The sequence below is a fragment of the Puma concolor genome, chromosome D1 (genome assembly GCF_028749965.1).
Source record: "Puma concolor isolate L17-30 chromosome D1, mPumCon1.1.hap2, whole genome shotgun sequence".
In the NCBI taxonomy this organism is placed as follows: Eukaryota; Metazoa; Chordata; class Mammalia; order Carnivora; family Felidae; genus Puma; species Puma concolor.
Genome location: NC_141676.1, coordinates 20,255,115 through 20,279,640, shown reverse-complemented (window position 1 = coordinate 20,279,640; position 24,526 = coordinate 20,255,115). Strand labels below are relative to the sequence as shown.

At 36.6% G+C, this 24,526-nt stretch overlaps 1 long non-coding RNA gene across 2 annotated transcripts in view; it reads right to left on the bottom strand.

Annotated features, from left to right (window-relative positions):
* LOC147576543 (uncharacterized) overlaps positions 1 to 24,205 on the bottom strand; it is a 266,331-nt gene extending 242,126 nt beyond the window's left edge. For both annotated transcript variants that reach the window (XR_015241419.1, XR_015241420.1), the window contains exon 1: positions 24,075 to 24,205. This is a non-coding gene — a long non-coding RNA (uncharacterized LOC147576543). The remainder of the gene's footprint in view (positions 1 to 24,074) is intronic.
* Between the last annotated feature and the right edge of the window lie 321 nt (positions 24,206 to 24,526).

Sequence of the window (24,526 nt, the reverse complement as noted above, 5' to 3'; positions counted from 1 at the left end):
GGCTAAGGACATTTGATAGATTCCTGACTTATATCCAAGATCTCTGCCTCTTAAGATTTTATTTGGTATGTATGAGTAAATTTTCTTATTTTCATTCACAACATTTAAGAAATTAGTTGGGCTAAAGACTACTTTCCAGTCTTATCTAGGTCACCACCACCCCTTAAGAAGACCTTAGTTGGTGGGGCGCCTGGGTGGTTCAGTCAGTTAAGTGGCCAACTTTGGCTCAGGTCATGATCTCACAGTTTGTAAGTTTGAGTCCTGCATGGGGCTCTGTGCTGACAGCTCAGAGCCTGGAGTCTGCTTCAGATTCTGTGTCTCCCTTTCTCTCTGACCCTCCCCCGCTCACACTGTGTGTGTGTGTGTCTCAAACACAAATAAACATTTTTTTTAAAATTAAAAAAAAAAAAGACCTTAGTTGGGTGGCCTACCCCTGTTCTGCTCTGGGCAGTAAGGCAAAATCTTTCCTTCTTCAATATGATCTTCCTTTAAAGATCGTTAGCTAGGATTGCTCCCCACCCTCCAGTACTTAAGTCAATGAGGGTCCAAGAAAATTTACCCTTAGCTAAGACAAAGGAAACCTCCTTATAATCCAACATCAGGAGACCACCACATGGAGGAAGACTAAAGCAAAATCTTCAAAGACTGCCATAAAGAATGTGCATTGACTCAGCTTTGTCCTTTGTTGGAGGACTTCTCCAGGGAAAGACTAATGCCGGACAAGATACAGGTATCCAAGACATTTAAGCCCTGCTCACCTGATCACTTACATGTTATATGTATATCATATGTACTATATGTATATAATATGTATAATATATATAACATGAACTGAAATACAAAATCAGGTCTTGCACCCAGAGCAGAGCTGCTATAGCATCCAATGGGAAACAAAAGCACAGAAATGGTGAACAGAACAGAGAGAACAGAATATCCCACCCTTCCTTCCTTTAAGCTCATTCCCTCTCTCCACTAGTAACAGCAGTTGACATGCATTAACCACTTAACTCTGTACCAGGCACTGCTCTCAATGCCTTTATATTTACCTACAAGATGTGTGGTTTTATAATCCCCATTTGCCAGGGAGTCAGAAAATTCAGTACAGAGAAGTTAAGCAACACAGTCAAAATCACACATGTACTGAGTGGAGAAGCCAGCCTGAGAATCAAGCCTTGAGGTTTTCACCACACTATGCTGCTGCTGCTGCTGCTCAAAGAAACATGCATTCTAAGAAGGTCTGCCCCTTGAACTGTAGACCTCATTCATTGCAAGACAAAAAGCCTGCTTCACACTGGGAGGGGTTGGCAAACTCATAGTGACAGAAAGAAACAGAAGGAAAGGAAGAAAACAAAATGAAGACAAGACATGGAGGGGGAGATGGGGTTTGGTCATCTTTCTGAAGCAAAGTGGTGTTTTCAGAGGAAAGATCTCCCTGTTCCAGGTCTGAATCCCTGTCATGCTAATAAATGGTCCATCAAAGCAGCTGGCTGCACTCTTATCACTGTCCTGGGAGTTATTTACACTAATCCCTTCTCTTGTAGCCTGGCTGGACAAGGATGAAAATCCCTAGCATCAGCTATTAAAAGAGACAGAGGAAACACACAAACCAATTTACAGGGTTTCACTTGACCAGTTTTCTTCATTTGAGTCCTATTAGCTCTGATAATGTATCCTCACTATTAATTGGCCAGGGAGAGCAAGGTAACGTCTGTGTGTGTGAATGTGGGCGCATGCCTTGTGGCCTTCAGTGCTGCTGAGATTCTAGCATGAAACCCAGAGAAGGTAGAAGAACATCTAAACGATCCTTCCCAGGTTTCATGAAGCATATGAGCAACCAAGTCAATGAATATTCCAAGGAAATATACCAAGGATGTACAGTATAGTGGAAGTTCTCTACAACTCTGCCACTTTCTTGCTGTTCTTTGTGTGAGGCATTTTACATCCCCAAGCCTCAATTTCTTCAACTTTAAAATAGAGAAAGCTATATATTTTGTGTAGGAGTTGTGAGGATCAGTGAGGCATGGGTATCATGGTCTTAGCACAGTGGCTATCAAAGACAAAAGCACTTGGTAACAACAAAAATAGCAACAACAAGAGTGATAATAATATTGGCTATTGTTAGCAGTGGTATTTTTCTGACTCCCATCTTCTTAAATGCCCTGATTCAATTTTAACAGGAAGCTTCAAAGGACCAGTAATTGGGAAGCATATGAACCACTTCCTGCGACTTTCCCCCTTCAAACTCAGCGTTATTGTTCTCTTCTCCTGACTGCCTCTTTTCACTGAAGTCACCCCCTTCCTTGATGAGAGTGGCCCAGGCCATGAACAAAAAACTGGGGCAATGATGTGTCTTTCCATGAATTCAAGAACATTCACTTTTCTCCCTGAATTTGTGTCCCTCTGGGATGTCATTTCTCACACCTCTTATCTCCTTACCCTCTCCATTTCCTTGCAGTCCAGCATAACAGAAAAGCACAACCTGACTATATCAGAACAGACTCATTCACTCTCCACCCCCAGGAGCTCATATTCTTGCCCAAGGATTCCCATTTACCACCTTGATGATGAATCATAAAACCCCTGAAATGGAAAAGTTTTCTGATTCTGAATCAGAGTTATTCTATTCAGTCATTCCAGCATCTCAAGAAAAAGAGACAGAAAAAAACAAGAGATTCGTCAGATTCAGAGCTAATGTGCAAGCAAGAATCAGAGAGGTACAGTCAGAGAGTCAGAGAGGATCAGACAGACAGGTATAGGAAGTTTCAGCAAGCAAGAAAGAAAGAAAGAAAGAAAGAAAGAAAGAAAGAAAGAAAGAAAGAAAGAAAGAAAGAAAAAAGAAAATATATATATATATTGCTAAGAAACATGCCAAGACCACTGATTTCATTAAATCCAGAAAGGTCCAGTGAATGTGTATATAGTGGATTAAATAAGAGCTTTGGCTTGAACCAATCTGACCTAGTAGAGCATTGGCACATTCTAGCTGTATGACTGGCACAAAATATTTAATTTTCCTAAGCTTTAGTCTCTACATTTGTAAAATATGACTAATAACATTTATTTTGCAGAGCTTTTATGAGAATTAAAGATAATTTATGTAGAAGTGCTTAGCACATGACTTGACACACAGTAGGAGCTCAGAAGTATTATTTAGCCAAAGTACTAAGCTTGCAGAATTCATGTTTTATAAGAGGCTCCAACCTTCTCTTCTGCATTTTTCACAAATACAAATCTTAAATCTTTATTTAATAACTAGAACATATGAAAATTGTAGTGGCAAAAATTGACAAAAGATTAAACTTATCTAGAATAATCTTAAGGAAAACCAGGATGAAGAATAGATAGTACTGTAAGATACATTTAGTTCACTGAAATACATAGCCTGAAGCATCTATGGAGAATCCTCTGCCACAGGATATTTCCAAATATAGGCTAGAGGACCACTTATTCATGTGGAAACGTTCAGCAGATAGTTGGACAGATTGATCCAATATGTGGAAGACAAAGGTCTTAGCTTGCAGCTAGACATGGCATTTTGGAGCCATCTACAAATATCTATCCAAGGACAGGTCACCCAGAAAAGTACACAGAGTTAGACAAAAAGACAGAAAATCAAACACTCTAAATGCCAACTTTTAAGGACTACTGAAATAGAAAGAAAATCTTTCTATGAATGGATTAAGGACTACTTAATATTCATTGGCTAGAGCCATTAGATCATTCATTCACTCACTGCTTCAACTAATATTTATACTATGCTTAGTAATGTGCTTTATATTATGCCAGATGGGGAAATGGTGATGAACAAGACAGCCCGACTCTTACCTGCATGGAGCTTACTGTCTAGAAAATAACTCAAATATAAACAAGTAGTTGAATAAGTCCACTAAGAGACCTTTCAAAGAATCAGTGGGGACAGAAAGCATATTTAAAAATCTAAGAGAAAACAAAGACAAAGTAAACTCTTTGAACACGCTTAGCTATAAGGTAAAAAGAGAGAGGACACAGGGTCAGTGTTCTGGAAAGATTTCAAGCATCATAAGGAAGGACGGGGGGCGGAGGGAGTGCCAAACTTGAGATTCAATTATTCTCTCATCAATTCCTGGGCTTCTCAAAATCCAAATAATAGCACAAGTCCTATCTATAATAACTATGATGGAAGCAGCTGCCTGAGCAGATTGACTGTCCTTTTGTGTCTTCAGAGACTGTGGGCCCAGGCTGTATCCCCAGGGTCCCTGCACAGCATATGTTCTCTTCGGCAATGTGAGGATATCTGCATTAGCCTAAGTACATACAGCAGGCCCTTTAATTAATGCTCAATACGCTTCACATATTAGCAAATATCACTGTGTCCCCTTTGGAATTCTAAGGCATCTGGTAGACTTGTATCTCCCTCAAGATCCTGTTTGTTTCTCTTACAGTCAAAAGGCCCAAGTCACATACTCTTAACTTTGCCCCCAAATCATGATAAGCCCTATCTCCAACCGTCCTTTGCCCTTCAACCTCTCACTTGTCAAAGGTTTAACTCTAAGGAATTAGACCATCACATTTGTAATTCTCAGTCTTACTGTCTCCATGACTTTCATGACCAAAGATACTAAGATTTTTAGTAGCACACTCGGAGGGATTAAAATGTAAATGCCAGCTTTTAAGCTATATCTATTCAAAAATTAAATAAAAACGTATTGTCCCTACTCTATTTGGTTGGTTATCCTTAGGCTTTCAATTATGATTTGAATTAAATAGGTTTTTTTACACTAATTGAGTTCATGTACATAGACTCTGATTGCAAGATCCTCTCGTGTCAGTACACAGGCAGTTCAGATGTGGCCTGACATTAAGCTATACTTCCTATATCTTACTTCCCAAAATGTACCCTACTCTGTAACCTTTATCTCAGTAATCCATCTCCCAGATATCATTGTAACACTGTATTTCTTCAATTGGGCAGCTCACTTGTAGAAGTTCACTCCAACCCCAGTCTGCTATGATGCACAGGGTAAATACACAACTAAGCTCTGCGGCAAGCAAGGTATATTTGAGAGTTCAAAGCTAGGAAAGAATTTTCCAAAACATAAGAGATAGTTCATTGTATATATTTTGGTTGAAAGGCAGAGACAAATAACTCCAAAAAATTTATCTCCCCTCAGAAATAAGGGCCTGTATAGCCACGGGTACAATCACTAAAGCACCTAGAGGAATCCATTTTATTAGTCAAAGGTAGTTTTTCCAGGAAAATGTCAGTTTAGGCCTATTGTCCAAGTATCTCAGTGTTCCAATGATAGCACCCCCTCCTGCTCTTAAACATGTCCTACTCTGAACAATAAATGAGATGGTGATCTCAGACAAAGAACATCGCAAATCTTCCAACCAGCTAAATGCCTAAAATTGTTTCCAATTTTTAGCCAGCTTTACAATTATGTAACTATTATTGCAAAGAAACAGTTCTATAATATTTAAGTAGTGGAAGCAAGCACTTTGAGAAAGAAATGTGAAAGTTTCAAGTACAATAGTGCATCTAGGGACAAACAGGCATAAAGAAGTCAACTGTCAGTTGATGCTGAGACTGGGAAGCATTATAAATACGAGCTGAAAACAGTATTCAGAGCTTTAGGTCCACATTGCCAAAGTAAATCAAGGCCACAAAGATTTTATGAGACTCTAAGGAACATATCAAGCTCTATGAAGAAAACTCTAGTATTTTTTAATTATTACTATTGATTTTTAACTTTTTAGAAGTACTGAGATTACCAGAGGCACTGAATCAGATACCATAAGTGAGTTGACACAAATGTGTCTGGATTTGACCACTTTGCAGGTTCTGATCTGCCTGAACCACTCATACTTATACCCCTCATTGAACAGATATTCCATTAAACTACATGTAAACCAGAGTGGGAAGTGCTGAATCCTGGCATTTGGTTTCATCTTGAGGCAGTCCAAATTATCATTTCATGTGTGTGAATTTATGGCTATCTACTTTCATTGTGTCTTATTAGCATCCTTCCTGTTTCCACTCAGTCTCTGCTCACGCTTGCAGCTCTGAACTTTCAAAGGCCAATAACCCAAGTATTTGCTAGCTCTTTACTTCATCCTTCCAAGCACTCAGAGAACTGTGCACAGGACGAGCTGTGCACCAATCCAGTGGTTTCTGGATACTACCCTAACCCCAAATACTGGCTATTTCTCATTACCCTTTGTTCACATTCTTCTAAGTGGTTTTTGAGACAGTGGGATTCAGTTTTTACCCAAGCCAATTCCATTCAAATTTGCAAGTAAAATTTCAGGAGAGGCTATACCAAAATGCTTTATTAATCTTAAAATATACATTCTAGACTCACATTAATCTCATGCCCTTCTTTATTTACTAGCAAACTTATTTTTCCAAGCCATTTTCTTTAATATATATGCAAAATTCTTCCTTTTCTCTTTTAACTTCCTTGCTATGTTTTCTGCTGGTAATAGATTATGCCATTAGATATGACCACAGAGCTATGCTCTGCTTTTCTGTTTAAAGAATTCAAATGAAAATGACCGGAATGGTGTGAAAATCATCTTCAGGGCACCTGAAGGAAATAGAAATATTTGTCCTGCCCCAAAAATGTTTAAGTAAAAATATAGTATCTGCCTACATATATCTGAAGGACTGTCAAACTGTAGCATTAAGAAGCAGAATCAGAACCAAAAGATAAAAATTATAGCGGCAGAATGTGCCTCAACAGAATTCATTCATTACCTCAGCGAACAGTTGCTGAGAGCTTTCTATGTATAAAGCACTATGTTGGACCTGTAAGGATGCAAACTAGAATTAATTAAAGTCCCTGCTCTGAGTCCTTTACAACCTATTATGGTCACATAATGCATGAAAATAAATACACCTGTTCACCTCTGGAATGGACTGACCCCTGGAGCAGGAAACAGTTGGCCACTACAGTAATACAGGTAAAACCTGAATAACTACTTGTCAGTTATACTGTAGGAAAAATTCCTGTATTGGGTAAGTATTTATTTATTCTCTGCTTTGTTGGAGAAAGGACTCCCAATCCAGATTTTTCTTGCTCCTAAGCAATATATTCTGTGTGTAACAAAGCTTTATTTTTGGATATTTCTTTATTAGTAAGCCAGCATCTCCTTGAGAATCCCTCTGCCATTGAGGACCTAGGCAAAGAGGCACAAGTAGAAAATATAATTAGTCCTTAACAGACAAAAGAAGAAAAACAATCTCCACTGGCCCTGTGGAATATGAGAAGACACAGAGAGGGAACCTGAGGAGGTGATATGCACAGGTCTTCATATTCTCCTCATTAAACTAAAATCTTAGAAAGAGAAGGTCAAAGTATCATAGCTCTTGTGGGAGATCGTCAGCACTGGAAGAATGATGGCAGGATTCACCAGTTCAGCATTGGAGGGAGACTGAAAGTCTCTAGGAGAAGCCCCAACCATGTCCAACATACTGAAAGATGTAGTTTTTAAGGTACATTATACTATTATATTATACTAGGTATATTATACTAGGTATATTATACTAAGTATATGAGTTTAAGGAACCAGCCGTGGGTTTCAAGCCTAAGTGTAATATACAAGTATGATCTAGAAATATCCAGGTGTCCCACTGAGGAAACACAGTAGTGTTGAACAGGCAGGAAAATTCAAGGGCCTGGGGTTGAAACAGTGTCCATAATGAGCAGGATCATTATAAGTGGAGGCAGGCGGACACAACCATAGACTCCATTTGCATGTGCCACCATTATGTCTCCAAAGGTCAGACAATATCCATGGGAGGCTTAATTTCTAGACACTGACAGAGAGAAGCAGGGAAAAGGAAATAAAATCTAAAAGAGTGACTGTATCCAAAAAAATCAGAAATCCAAAAGACTGTTTAAACTGAAAGAGACTGAAATGCCATCAATAATTGGTAAATTTCAGATGTTTCCCCTAGATATTTACTAATTATATAGCTCTCCAAACCCCTATAGACACAAAAACTCATGTACCCTACTACACAGTGACATAGGGTTCGTAAGAAAGATTTGACTCATTTCAGAAAATAAAGAAAATTAAACATTCTCATATATCTAGGCAGTAATGTGTATATATTCTTGATGCCAACACAAATTCATGAGAATAAATTCACATATGTGAAGTGAAACAGTTAATCATTCACCAGGAAGAGCTTCCTAGAAGAAAAAGAGTCAGGTTCTCTTTTCATGGAGACACTGAGAGGCCCCTACATAAGTTCACATTTTTATTTCTGTCCTTTACAGTGACTAACTTCTCAAACAGGACTATTAGCCTGTTTTAATGCTGTATTTTAATCTCCTTAACGTTGTTGAGTTTTCATAAATTTTCTCCATACTCTGTGTTGTTATTAATTTTCACTCTTGAAGAAGTAGATTAGCCATACGTTGCTGTACTCATTGAACACAAGAATCTATTTTATGGGAAATGTGAAGTGTAGCAGCACAATCACTAAAAGAAAACTTATCTCCCCTTTCCACACAGTATCTTCTTCCCTGATGCTTTGCATTTATTTCCAAACCTCAGTGAAGGCTTCTCTTTATTTTAAGGCATTTTTGTGTTTTTCTGCTGAAATCAGAGGCTTTACACCCCTGTTCCATGTATATGGGCTTCACATTACTGGGTATCATACAGAATTATCACCAACAAAGGAATGTTACTCAGTATATAATGCAGCTACATGGATTTCTCCAATCAGGTACATTAGAACAAACTATCAAATCTCATTATCTAGAACAGATAAAGGCATATGAAAGACTACTACCAGAGAAAAGACTACAACCAATACCAGGTAGCTGGTATTTCATTTCTCAAAGTAGAAAATGAAGAGAAAAATTAGCTAGCTTCTCTCAACTTATCATTTAGTGTTCCAAGTGAGACGGAGAAAAAAATATTGGCAGAGCTGTTAAGAAAGTAAGGCTGTCCTATCCATGACAGCTGGAGAGAAGGACAAAGAATTACTGTGGCTAAATGAGGCCTAGATCAAGAACCCGGGAACTCAGCCAGGTGGGATGAAATAAATTCCTGAAATGGTAGCTCTTTCTTAATTTTACCACACACGTTGATTTCCAATTCCTCTGGATTCCCTCAGCTATCTCTAAATACTAAAGTTCAGAGAGAAACATGACAACGGTCATAATGGGCTAAAAAAAAAAAGAAAGAAAGAAAGAAAGAAAGAAAGAAAGAAAGAAAGAAAGAAAGAAAGAAAATCTCTCTCCCTTTATCTTCAACAGGGTGGGGAACTGGTTATAAAGGTTAGTTTGATTTGTAACAAGAGATCATGGTATTTTTACTACAAAGGGTTAAGTGCTAAGAAAGGCAAGAGGTTTCATGTGCCTTTGAGTCCAGACAGCACACACACAGTCAATCCTGGTCATGTTCCTTTCCTTACACTTGTTATTGAAAGGCTGTTAAGTCTCTGAAAAGCTCTATCAAATACCAAACAAAACCCTGAAAGATGGCAAAATTGAAAGGGGGACGTTGAAAGAAGCCAGTCAATGTCTGAAGCCCAAAGTCTCTGTCTGCACAGTTACCTCTTTTCATCATCTCCCAGAGCATAAGTTGTTAACTGCAGTGAAAGGTGTCAGAAAGACAGCCTACTTCTAAAGTTAGGCAAAATCTGGGATGTGGATGCATAAGAATTCTATCCGATTGCTTACTCTCACCCAAACCCCTTTAGGGGAGTCTTAAAAAAAAACATACATTTTAAGACCTAATACAAAATCATTCACAGAGGTCTAAAGTAATGTCTAAAAGAGGTCTTCTCTGCAGGTGAAAAATTAAAATCCAATTTCAGGAAAAGCCTTCTCATTTTTTTTCTTCTTTCTTCTCCAATCTGTCATGGAAGGATTGCTCTGAAGGCTTTATGTTTCACTGTTGAACCTTTGCTTAAAGTAGACTTAATAAACACAATTCTTGTTTTTCTACTTTCAGGGAAAAGCAAAATAGGTAGGGATCATTTTAAATTGAGAAAGTGGTACAGTCATTATTGTTTGGTGTGGGAATGTATTATTTTTCATTAAGAATGCAGCCAAGACTTATTTTAGAATATGATGACTCTGGCCTATAGGATGCAATGAGAAACAAAATAACAAATGAATCTTTGTCAAAATGTTAATAGAATTTATTAACTTCACAGTATCCATGGGAGTTAAGCAATGGGATGAACCAAGAGTGACCTACAGAGAAAAAAGGCTTTCAAAACAATTTCATGAGGGACATAACTTCCAATATGCCTTATCACCAATTTTACTCTCAATTCAAGAGCACTATTCTACCTATATCTATAATGGAGGAGGGGGACATTAAAGTCTGAGAAAACTCTTAATGAAATACATAGCAATCTTTACTCTTTATCTTGGAAGGCTGTGTTATTACCTTCTAATTTCTCAGATCATAACAAGATCACCTTGTATCCTAAGAATCTTCAAAATTTTTCCATTTGCATACTAAATAGGAAGAAGAATGAATTTCATTCACGAATAATATTTTAATTTAATTAGCTGACATGAAAAAAAAAGACAAAACCTTTATGCCATTCAAATCAGTAAAAGTTGAGGAAGAGATTGAGAGAAAGATGTCACATCTTAAAGTTTCTAACTTCTTAGAATTCTTCATAATTAATATCAGGTTTCTGTATATCAAAATTCAACATAAGTTTTTATTACAATGAATTTGTATTTGCTCAACAAAATATAATTGGAAGAGATTTCTGCTTCCATCCATGAAGGAGTGACAGGGAATAAATTTATCTTCCTGCATTAAACAATTAAAAAACACAGACAAAATGTATGAAACATCAGTTTTCATACATTAAACAACAGGCGAGATGGCCATTGATCCTCTTAATAAAGAAAACAAATATGGTGAGACCAACTGTATTAGTCATCTTGGGCTTCTGTAATACCATAGACTGAGTAGCTTAAACAAAAGAAATTTATTTCTCACATCTCTGGAGGCTGGAAGTTAAAGATCAGGGTGCCAGCATAATTAAGTTCTGGTTATGGCCATTTTGTGGCTTGCAGATAGCTACCTTCTTGCTGTATTCTTACATAGCACAGACAGAGCAGGTGGGGGTGGGGGAGAGAGAAAGAGAGTGAGGGAGACAGTGAGCATGTGAACAAGAGCATGAGAGTGCTCTGGTTTCTTCCTCTCATTACAAGGACACTAATCCCATCATGGGAGCCCCACCTTCTTTACCTCATCTAAACCTAATTACCTAATAAAGATCCTATCTCTGAATACTGTCACATTAGGGACTAGAGCTTCAACATATAATCTTGTGAGCAACACAAGATGGCATTAAGACTGCCCCAATTTTCTGAATGGCATTAATAAAGCCTGGCAAACTTTCCTACTTGAGGATACAGAGTTCAGAATTCAAAAGCTATACTTCAGCTAAAATTTACAGAGCTGCATAAAGAGAACTACAGAGATCTGCAAAGGGCACCTAATGAGTCTTCATCTGAGTAATAATCAGTGACTACATGTGAGAAAACTATACAACACTTTGGAAAGAATCATCCCAAGGATCAGATAGAATAGTTTTGGAGTTTACACAGGGCTAAGAATACTTTGTATTCCAATTTCATCACATATAGAGTATCTAGTAGGACCCTCAAAAGAGCATTACCCCAAGACAGGGCCAAATTAGACATAGAGGAACTGTCTACCACCTTAAAAGTAAGTCTCAAATGGATCAAATTCTTTCCAAGTAACTTCTGTATTCCATAACAAAGTTCCCAAAATACTTAAGAAAACATAAAAACTCCATCACCCTACAAAATCAAATACACAATGCCTGGCATCTAATCAAAAATTACCCGGCATGCAACAAAGCAGGAAATACATAAATACATAAGGGAAAAAAATCAATCAATACAAGATTGGTTTAACATTTGAAAATCAGTGCCATTCACCACATTAACTGAATAATGAATATAAGTCATATGATCATTTCAATAGATGTAGAGAAATCATTTGACAAAATTTTATGTCCATTCATAATAAACATTTTTAGCAAATTAGGAATTAAAGGGAAATCTCTCAACCTCATAAAAGCTATTTAGCAAAATTACCTACAGATATACCACACTTAGATTTGAAAATCTCAACCCCTCCCTTGCCCCCTGCCGCGCATTATAAGGAACAAATAAATGTATCTTCTCTCTCACAAATTCTGTAAGTGAATTTAGGAAGTTGTCATGATTCCAGATCTATATACAATAATCAAATGTATTTTTATATGCTATTGTGAACAATTGGAAAATGAAATTAAAATGCCATTTAAAATTAGCTAAAAACCATATTTATTTATTTATTTAAAAACATAATTATTTAAAGGAAAATTTAATAAAACATGTTAAAGACCTTTAGTTTAAAAACTACAACACATTGCTGAAAGAAATTAAAGAGCTTATGAATGGAGTGATAATATATTCATAGATTGGAAACATCAATATTATTATGACTTTTTTCTTTGTACACGGCTTCTCCTTTCTTCATGTATCTTCAGTCTATAAAGAATTTATCAAACTCAACCCCACTTGAGCATTATGTAATATTATACTTTTTGTATGTTTAAATATTTGATTTCTTAATGTACTGCTAAGAGTTTATACATTTATAATGTATGAAGGATATTGGCCTATAACATTTTCTTGTAGTGTTGTTTTGTTTGGGTGTCAGTGCTACCCTACTCTCATATAATAAGTTTATGTAAAACTGATACTATTTCTTCTTTATTTGTAGAGTCATGTAGACTTGAAAGTTTCTTTGTGGATTTTGAACTATAAATTCAATAAGTTTAATAAATTAGACTACTCATATTTTCTATCTTTTGTCAGTTTTAGTAATTTACAATTTCAAGAAATTTGTGTACTTCCTCCCAATGCATAAAGTTGTTCACGATATTCTTATATTATTCTTAATTATTTGTCCTTAGTGATGGTCCCTTTATTATTCATAATATTTGCAATGCGTCATTTTGCTCTAATTTTCCTTTGACATCCGTTAGTATGATAGCTGGTTCTCCATCCCCTCATTTTCAATCTGCAGGTGTCTTTAGGTCTAAAATGAGTCTCTTGTACGCAGCATATAGATGGATCTTTTTTTTTTTTTTTTAATCCATTCTGATAACTGATGTCTTTTGACTGGTTCATTTAGTCCAATTACATGCCAAGTGATTGTTGAAAGGTATGAATTTGGTGCCATTGTGTTACCTGTAGAGTTGGTGTTTCCGGTGATGTTCTCTGGTCCTTTGTAGACTTTGTTGCTTTGGTCTCTTTTTATTTTTCCTCCACTTAGAGTGAAATCATATGTTTGTCTTACTCTAACTTATTTCACTTAGTGTAATACACTCTAATTCCATCCATGTTGCAAATGGCAAGATTTCATTCTTTTTGTTGACCAAGTAATAATATTCCATTGTATGTATATATGCCACATCTTTATCCATTCATCAGTTGATGGAAATTTGGGCTCTTCCCATAATTTGGCTATTGTTGATAGTGATGCTATAAATATTTGGGTGCATGTGCTCCTTCAAATCAGCATTTTTGTATCCTTTGGATACATACTTGGTAGTTCAATTGCTGGGTTGTCAGGCAGTTCTATTTTTAATTTTTTGAGGAACATCCATACTGTTTTCCACAGTGGCTTCACCAGTTTGCATTCCCTCTGACAGTGCAAAAGGGTTCCCCTTTGTCTGCATCCTCACCAAAATCTGTTGTTTCCTGAGTAGTTAATTTTAGCCATTCCAACACGTGTGGGATGGCATCTCATTGTGGTTTTGATTTGTATTTCTCTGATGATGAGTGATGTAAAGCATCTTTTCATGTGTCTATTAGCTATTTGGATGTCTTCTTTGGAAAAGTCTCTATTCATGTGTTCTTTCCATTTCTTCGCTGGATTATTTGTTTTGGGGGTGTTGAGTTTGATAAATTCTTTATAGATTTTGGATACTAACCCTTCATCAGATATGTCATTTTCAAATATTCTCCCATGTCATTGGTTGCCTTTTAGTTTTGTGCATTGTTCCTTTGCTCCAATTTTCTTTACCAGTATAGCCATAGGGTTATCAATTTTAATAATCTTTTCAAAGAACAAACTTGTGTTTTTATTGATTTCCTCAACTGATGGTTTCCTATTTCATCAATATTTACTCTTTTTTTTTAAAAGCAGTCCCCTTTTTAAATTTTTTTTAATGTTTATTTATTTTTGAGAGAGACACACACACAGAGCATGAGCGGGGGATGGGTCAGAGAGAGAGGGAGACACAGAATGTGAAGCAGGCTCCAGGCTCCGAGCTGTCAGCAACCCAGAGCCCGATGAGGGGCTCAAACTCACAAACTGCAAGATCATGACCTGAGCCGAAGTTGGACGCATAACCAACTGAGCCACCCAGGTGCCACCATCAATATTTACTCTTATCATTACTTAGCTCCTTATAATTTTTTGTTTAATGTGATTTTTAGTTTTTTTAAGGAGAAAGATTTTATCAATGGTTTTGATATTTTTTCCATCCTATTATAATCATTTAGAGCTATAAAACTCCTTAAGGAACTATATGAGCACAACTCCAAAATTTTGATATGCTGTGTTTTCATTTCATTGCATTAAAAACATTTTCTAATTTTCCATGTGACTGTTTCTTTGACCCATGAGTTATTTAGAAGTATGTTTTTTTTTTATTTCCAAATATTTGGAGATTTTCCAGATACTTTATTTTATTAACTTTCAAGTTCATTCAGTTATGATTAGCTAACATACTCTGAAGTTTTAATATTTTTAAATTTATTTAAATTTGTTTTATGCTCAGAAAATGATACTTCTTGGTGAATGTTCCACATGAGTTTGAATATAATGTATACTCTGCAGTTGTCAGGTATAATGTTCTATAAATACCAATTAGGTGAAAGGGTTTATAATACTGTTCGAATATTCCATATCCTTACTATACCACTTAGTGAAAGAATATTAAAATCTACATCCATAATTGTAGAACTGTTTATTTCTCCTTCCTTTCCATCAGTTTAGCTTTATGTATTTGAAACACTGTTATTATATCCAGACACATTTTGGGATGTCATATCCTTTTTTAATTATTTTTATGTTTTTAGAGAGAGTGCAGGAGACAGAACGAGCAGGGGAGGGTCTCAGCACAGAGCCTGATACAAGACTCGATCCCATTACTCTGGGGTCGTAACCTGAGCAGAAATCAAGAGTTGAACACTCAACCAACTGAGCCACCCAGGCACGCCAAGAATATTATATATTAATTAATTAACCACTTTAACGTTATAAATATTCCTCTTGATTTCTTACAATAATTCTTATCCTAGAAGTATTTTATAATATTAACACAGACATACCAGGTTTCCTAGTATTGTCACAGTGTAAGTTTTATCATTCTTTTAACCTACCTGTACCTTTATATTCAATGTGCACTTCTTGAGTATAGCATAGAGTTGGGTTTTGCTTTTCTATCTAGTGTGAGAAACTCTGCTCTTTAGTTGAAACTTTTTCTTGATATTTAAAATGGTGATTTATAGAACTGACTTTTAGTTTACTTATTTATTTTGAGTGAGGGGGAGGAAGGGAGGGAGGGAGGGAGAGAGAGACAGAGAGAAAGAGAGCATGAGAATTGGAGGGGCAGAGAGAGAGGGAGAGATAGAAAATCCCAAGCAGACTCCACATGGTCAGCACAGAGCCCAACGCAAGGCTTGAACTCATGAACTGTGAGATCATGATTTGAGCCAAAACCAAGAGTCAGATGCTTAACTGACTGGGCCACCAAGGCTCCCCTATAGAATTGATTTTAAGTCTAATATCCTGGGAATTTTTTTGTCCTCATTACTCCTGATTCCTTATTTCTCTCCTTTCTCTGGTTTTCTCTTTATTAATTAAGGAATATTTAGCAACCTACCTTGTCTTGGAATGTTTTATTAGTTCTAACATTGCTTTTTAGTGGTTTCTCCAGGGTTTAAAATCTATGTCTTTATTATATCACATTCCACCTTCAAATAACATTATACCACTTTATTTAACATTATACCACTTCTGTTATAACTTTACAAAGTGATTCACTTCTATCTTCAACTCTCCCATTCTTGTTATTCTTATAAGTTTTACTTTTGCATGCATTCTAGGCATGTATAAATACTTTTTTATCATTATTCTTTAAGTATCATTTAAATAAATTTTAAAATAAGAAAACATTTACCCACCTACTTACCACTTCCATTGCTCTTTCTGATATCATTTATCGTCTACCTGAAGAAGTTTAACATTTCATATAGTGCAGATCTATGGTGATAAATTCTTTTGACTTTCATTTTTCAAAAACTGGCCTTTAATATCTCTCATTAGCCATCATATTTTAAGTACATTTTCACTCTATACAGAATTCTACATTAAAATTTCTTCTTTTGGTACTTTAAGGTTGTCATTTCATTGTCTTCTGGCTTGCATTTTTTTATGATAAATAGATAAAATGATTCTTATTATTATTTCTCTATATGTGCTATTTTTGTCTGGTTGCTTTTATGTTTTTCTTCACCAAATTTTTTCAGCAGTTTGACCCTAATGTGCTTGGATATGGTTTTACTTGAGTGCATCTTTCTTGCCTTTTTTGATATTCATAAATATGTGCTCTCTATATTTTTTAATTTTTTTAACCTTTATTTATTTTTGAGAGAGACAGTCTGCATGTGAGCAGGGGAGGAGCAGAGAGAGGGGGAGACACAGAATCAGAAGCAGTCTCCAGGCTCTAAGCTGTCAGCACAGAGCCTGATGCAGGGCTTGAACTCACAAACTGTGAGATTATAACCTGAGCCAAAGTCGGACACTCAACCGACTGAGCCACCCAGGCGCCCCTATATTTTTTAATCAAATTTAGAAGTTTTTCAGCTCTGTCTTCAAAGGTTTTTTTTTTTTTTCTTGCCCCCAAATCTCTTCTTCCACTCCCATTGTAACTCCAAATTACACATACAAAGGACCAATTATATATGGTCTGGTATAGTCTGACAAGTCATTGAAGTTCTATTATTTATTTGCAGCTTTTCTTCTTTTGACTTCAGTGTATATAGTTTGTTTTTCCCTTTTCTACTAATTTAATAATATTTTGTTCTGTAGTGAATAATCTGCTGTTAATTTTATCTAGTTTTTTTTTTCAGATATTAGGTTTTCCATCTATATATCCCATTAGGATCCTTTTACGTCTTCCATTTCTTTATTATACTTATTTTCCTTCACTATAGGTATATATATTTCCCATATATCCTTGAACATATTTATAATAAGTATTTTAAAGTCCTTATCTGACCATTCTATCATATCTACAATTTAGGAAAAGATTTCTACTAAATGATTATTCTTTTAGTTATGGAACATATTTTTTCTGCTTCTCCACATGTCTCACATATTTTAGTTGTATTATGAATATAACGGATGCTACATTGTTATGCAAACTGGCTTTTGTTGTCTTCTTCAATATGATATTGGTTTTGTTCTGAATGCCTTCACACATTTACTTATAGCTTAATCCATTTAAATCCTGCTTTTGTGATAAGTCAGAGTGATTCTAGAATATCATTCACTCTAAGTTAGTCCTGCTTCTGGAGCATGGCAATCTAGGTTCTCTACTGGACATACAGGATGTTCAACAAGGTCTTTCTGCTCTGAATGGATGGAACATGAATGTTCTCCCAGCGCCGTAAAAGTGTTGGTCAGCTCACCACTTCCCAGTAGTTGTTCTTTCTCCAGTAGTTGTTCCTTACTGAGCCATATGGAATCTCACTCTGTGCATGCACTGATTAGTATTTTGCCAAAGAATCAAGTGTACCTCTAGGCAGATTTCTGACCTTCCTTCCCTATATAATTCTTACTCCTCTGTTCCTCTTCCCCCCAACAAATTCCAATTTCCTCACAAGCTCCAAACTCTGAACTCTGAATGGTACACTCAGTAATAACACTAGGCTCTATTTGGGCTCTTCTTTCCAACACTACAGTCTGGAGAATGGTCCCAGGAAAAAATTCACTGCCTTTTGGTAGAACAAATGTCTCACCCCTATGGCATGGCTACCATATTTTCTGTCATTTCAGATGAAATTTTCAAGGCCAGCCTCACACAACTCATTGCCTTTTCTGTGCTGTTATAAAAGCTCTAGCCAAATGCTCTTCATCAAATTCTGTCTTGTAAGCACTTTATATTGTAGAAAAGGCCATTTTGTCTGTTTTGCATGTAGAGTTCTCAGTATACTCTTCAGACTGCAGTTGGTTTGGGGATAAGAAGATGAGATGGAGACAAGCCTTCCAGTAGGTAATTAATCACTTGTAATCAGCACTTACAGACATTCACAGAAGGTGAGAGAGTCAAGTGGAGAAAGAAGTGACTTCACCATCTTTTCAGGGTTATTACAAATCCTGCTAAGGTTACACTCATTAAAATTGCTATTAACTTTTCTTCCCCCATCAGGATAGTTAATTAATTCTTCCTCATATTTTAAGATGAAGGCAATTAAGGAGGGAAAAAAATAAGAGTTAACATGTCCACACATAGGGCAAACTGATTCCTTTAGGAAGTTGTTAGAAAAGCTTTAAAAAAAAAAGACATATGAAAATGGAACTGTGGTTATTCTGAGCCCCAGTTTAAAAGGCAGAAGTCAGTAGGCAATGGATATTTTATACATCCACCTCACCAATTTGGCCTGAATTCCTCTACTGTTTTATTTTCCTGAACGGTGTTTTTCATTTTGACTTATAAGATGTAGGTTTTACAGGGGCATCTGGGTGCCTCAGTTGGATGAGTGTCCAACTTCAGTTCAGGTCATGACCTCCCGGTTTGTGAGCTCATGTGAGTTCGAGCCCCGTGTCGGGCTCTGTGCTGGCAGCTCAGAGCCTGGAGACTGCTTCAGATTCTGTCTCCTTCTCTCTCTGCCCCTCCCCACTTGTGCTCTCTCTGTCTCTCAAAAATAAATAAATGTAAAAAAGAAAGAATTTTAAAAAAGATGCAGGTTTTACAAATCCTAAACTTTATAGAATTTAAGGTAGACTTTTTAAGAAAAAGAGTACAGAATTATAAATACAAAACTGCTAGGACTTTCCCAGGATCCAGTAAGGGGCCAGTGAAAGTGGTAAATCTGCTCCTGCTGAGGTTTTCTTTCTCAAACTGCATTTGTTTTAAATCTTCTTCAATGTCTGCAATGATATTTGTACTGCATTTTATCCTTCCCAGTTTTATATTATCCATGATTAGTTAATTCTTCATCCTCCCCATACTTTTCTATAACATTTATGTACCCCAGATGAATACCTAATCCTTGAGAGTTTTAAAATAGCTAATATTTTTAAAGCATTTACAACACACTGGATAATCTTCTAAGTTACTTATGTATAAATCTTCTAAGTTATTCATGTATATTAACTCATTTAACACTGCTAATACTTTATGAGGTAGATACAGTACTATGGTTTCCACATTTTATAGATAGGAAGCATAGGGAAGCACATAGCTCATTGAAATGGCAGAGCTGGCCCCCCAACCCAGAGCCAGGGTTCTTATACACTAAGCTCTTCTCTTTGATTTGTGGATATGGACTGTTGAAAGGACACACAAGATTTTGAGCAGTATACTCAGCCCCAGGGTATCAGGAATGTCTGAGTCCAACAACAACTAGTTAAAGGTTGATTGGTAGATTCTTCACACTAAGAGCCCATGAGATCAAGAATGAGACTCTAGAGGACAAACCTGAGTATTATATACCTTTCTCCATGTAGGTAATACCTCATCCTACTGCTATCATCAGAGATGAGTTGGTATAGTGATGGGAAGAGGCTGAACTAGCCTGGATAGTGAAAGATACTGCAATGAGAGACTGCTTTACATAAGCTATCGTGTATATTTACTTTTTGAGCCTCATTTTAAATGCCCCTTCATCTTCTTCCAGAAAATATATGATGTAAAAAATGTTTCTTTAAATTAAGCAAGCTGAAGAGATCTCTGTCTTTTTGACATCATCCTGGTAACTCCAGTAAGGCCACACAACTGACGACTGTGAGAAAGTCTTCAGTATCAGTAAAGCAAACAGCTGCAGATAACCAGAGCCCCTCTTTCTTAACGTACTTAATATCAAGGAGTACCAGTTGCAGTTATATGATGGGCACGATTTACAAAGTAAATACCCATATATAATCCTGAAGATTCAGATGCAATCGGTCTGAGGTGAGACCCAAACATTCATCTTTTTCAAAGCTTCACTGTATTTTGCTGTCCAGCCAGAGTTGAGAAATGCCTTAGATAAGAGAAGGGAGTGCAACAGTGTAGGAGGTCTGGGGTGAGGGGGCACAGAAAGGGAAATACCCCGTTTAGTGTGGGAAGTGAGATGCACATGACTCGTTGGTGGCAATAGAATCTATGCTGAGACTGGAAAGATGAGAAGGATTAAGGAGCTAAGAGGAAACACAGTAAAGAAAACAGCAGATTTGAGAACCTCGTGGGGCCGAAATCAGACTATATGGCAGAAGCCAATTATAACTGGAGTGTGGATCCAGGGCTGGGGCATGAGTGAGGCTGAAGGGGCTAAAGGAGGCCCTCAGTGGGGAAGCTCAAAAGAAGACAGAGCCACACTCAGGTGTCAGCCCACTTACAAATGAACTCAGCTGACTTTCAGTGATTCCAACCACATGAACGAGCAAGTTACACCAAGACTCCTACTGGCAAATTTGCCACTCAGGCTACTACGAATAGCCTGACACATTCCTCAGAAAAATGAGGTCTGCCCAACTAACTGGCTGTGCCTCATGGAACTAATGGAAGCTTGCCTGACTTTCTTCAGAGGATATCAGCAGCCATTCGTGTTCCCACAACAATAACAACAACAAAAAAAAACAAGTCTCTCACTTAACACAAAAGTTGTTCAAGATAATTTCCATAAATTCATCCTATTTCTTCCTTTACTTGATTCAGACTCCTTATATCATAATCATGCCCATAAGGGAAGCCATATTGCAGGCAGGAATATTCATTTTTAAATTAAATTTTAATTATACAAATAATACATGAATATATTTTCCATATAATTAAAACACTAGACATACATTTTCTTTAACCTCTCTGCCTATCTTGATTCTTTTCTCAGATGTAAGCATTGTTACCAATGTGCTGTGTGTTTTTCCAGAATCTTTTTACAAGTATCCACAGAAAATATGCAGCATTTTGTGGGTTTTTCTCTTAAAAATATATGTGAATAGCATTGTATTGGACTGCCTTTTCCACATAATTTTTTCTGGAGATTGAGTAATGCTTTGGGCAAAATAAATGCCAAATAAAATAAATAATAAATGAATAAATGAACAATAATTTCAAAGACTGATGATTTCAGGCCCCTCTATGAAGCCGACTTAAGTTTGAATCTTAGCTCTACTACTTACTAATACTTTGAGACTTTGGGCAAAATGCAAATTCTCGTAAGCCATTTCTTTACCTTTAAAATGGAGTTAATAGTATTTATCTCATAGGATTACTGTAGTAAAGCACGCAGAACAGTGTCTCCCATAGAACAAAAGAATGCTGATTTATTTCTGCTTTGTCTTTCACTCGAAATTCTTGTTACATACAGCACTCCTTTCCTAATAAGACAGTTGGGTGGCGGCCTCCAAGCAAACTCTTCCAAATGCCTCCTGAAAATGTCCACCTAGGCATCCGAATCAGTGTGTACAAAATCATGATGTTCCATGTTAAACAGGGGTCTCTTCCTAAAGAACCTGTATCTACTAAGTCACATGGTCTCATCTTTGCACCTTGGTACTTCCTTCCATATCCTGGCCTCCTCCATCCATCTCTGCAGTTCAGATCCTCATTGGAGCTTTCCTGGATCAAAGTTCTAACCCTGTGATGACTCTCTCAGTCTCCAACATCTGATATACTGATCCCATTAGCCCTAACTACCTTTCGTGAGCCCTAACTACCAATAAATGTATCACTTAAGATAGGAGTCAGCATCTTGAGTCTAGCAAGCAAGGCAGGGTTTTTCACCAACTTGCCCCACATGGTGTTTCCAAATTTGTTTCTCATTAACCACACACCAATAGCTCCAAACAAATCAACTTCTTTCTGCTGTTTCCTGTGCTTTCCAGTCTGTGTCTTTGCACATACTGCTCCCACTGTCTCAAATATTCTTCCTCATACCCTCCCCTCTGCATATTTAATTCTACTGAGACAAATACAATAGATATAGTGAATTTAAAAACAGAGTTTAAGGGCACCTGGGTGGCTCAGCTGGTTGAGCGTCTAACTCTTGGTTTCAGCTCCAGTCATGATCTCAGGGTTCACGAGTTCAAGCCCCGTGTCAAATTCTGTGCTGGCAGTGCTGAACCTGCCTTGTGATTCTCTCTCCCTCTTTTTCTACCCATTTCATGGCTTGTGCTGTCTCTGTCTCTATCAAAATAAATAAATAAACTTAAAAAAAAAAACAGAGTCAAACATACCTCAGTTTAAATCCTCAAATCCTCAGTTCCATCCCCAGTTAGGTATACGGCATACCTTTGTGATGTCTCTCTTCTTCACTTTTTAAATAATTGAAGCTACTTCACAGAATTTGAAGAACAAACTAAGATAATGTATATAAACAATTAAGCAAACAATGCCTGCTAGGCAATCATCAATTGCCACTATCAATACTATCTGAGGTCTATTTCAAATGTCATTGCTTCTGTAAGTTCCTCCTTGATCCTGCAAGATACAAGTTATTTCTGAAAAGCAACAGTATTTCATTTGCACCTCTCTAAAGATATTTATAACCTTATACTTTACTGTATACTTTATACTACCCTTGATCAAAATTTTTTAAACCCAAAACTGCAATAAGTTTTCCAAAGAATAGTCATGCCTTTGATAACAGTATAAGGAAATCTCAGAAGTAGTTTGGGTATAGAAAATACATGGTTCTCAAATATTTTGATCTGTCATAGGAATATGATACAGACTATTTGCAATCAGAACTATATTTTAAAAAGATCAGAACATGAGGCTACTAGGAGGGGAGGGAGATGGGGAAAATGGGTGATGAACATTGAGGAGGGCATTTGTTGGAATGATCACTGGGTGGGTTTTTTTACACTTTTTTTCATATTTATTTATTTATTTTGAGAGAGTCAGAGCATGAGCAGGGGAGGAGCAGACAGACAGGGAGAGAGAATCCCAAGCAGACTCTGTGCTGTTCGTGCAGAGCCCGATGTGGGGCTTGAACCCACAAACCGCGAGATCATGACCTGAGCTGAAATCAAGAGTCAGACGTTCAAATGACTGAGCCACCCAGGCACCCAGAGCACTGGGTGTTTTATGTAAGTGATGAATCACAGGAATCTACTCCCAAAGCCAATAGCACACCATATACCCTGTATGTTAGCAAACTTGACAATAAATTATATTAAAAAATAAAAAAATAAATTTTAAAAATTAAAATAAAGAAAAATAAAAAGAACATGAGGCCACTGCACACATATGAACTCCAACCTCCTTAGGGATAGGAACTGGCTTCCTCTTTGAGCTCATCTATGACACTCAACACAACATACACAAAATTTATATGAATGAAGCCCTGTTTGTAGTAAAAGAATAGATTAAATAATAATACTCTAGTATAGCATCTTAAATGAGATATTCTTTCCAATGCTAATTTTGTCTCAAGTCCTCTATTTAATCAATCAGAAAATAACATTACATTAGATAACGTGCACAAGTTAGCCAGATGGAAACGTTTATCTGTGGGTTGGAGGAGAAATTAATTTTCACAAAGCTTCTCTGGTCACTTATAAATGTTAACTTTGGTGGTCCCAATGACTCTTTATGTTAATGATGATTTCAAATATACCTTCAAAACCCATAACTACGTGGAGTATTTTAAAGGAATGATTTGGTAAAACCTTATATCTTAAAGTCTTCTAAAATAATCAGACTTTACTTATTTGACTGAGTTACATTTAACATTAGTAAAAGGGGGGTTGTTTCATTTTTTAAGAAAATTAGTCAGAGGCCATAAAAGAATTTTAAATGGCACCTTAACTCTCTTTACTCTTTGTACTTCCTTTTCATGAGCACTGACTGGAAAAAAAATGCTCAGATTCTGTTGCAGATCGATATGTCTTGTAACATATCACTTCATGGAACCTGGAACCATAGAGCAAGCATGTCTTCTGGAACAGAAGAAAAAAAAAAAAGCACCAATAAACATTTGTGATAGTGGAAACTTTCCTGAACAATTTGTGCCATGAGCTTATCAGAAAATAAAAATCATTACCAATCAATATAAATAGTATATTACACATAATATATAATTTATATATATACGCATATGTAATCTGTGTGTGTGTGTCTGATTTCTGTATGCTCCCCTACCCTGCTGTCTAAATGCTTTAAAAACTAAATCCTGAGAAAAAGCGTAATCACCTTTTAAAAAGTGAGAACTAAATTTCAACAGAGTCTTCCCAGGTTAATAAAGAAGTGTTGGTA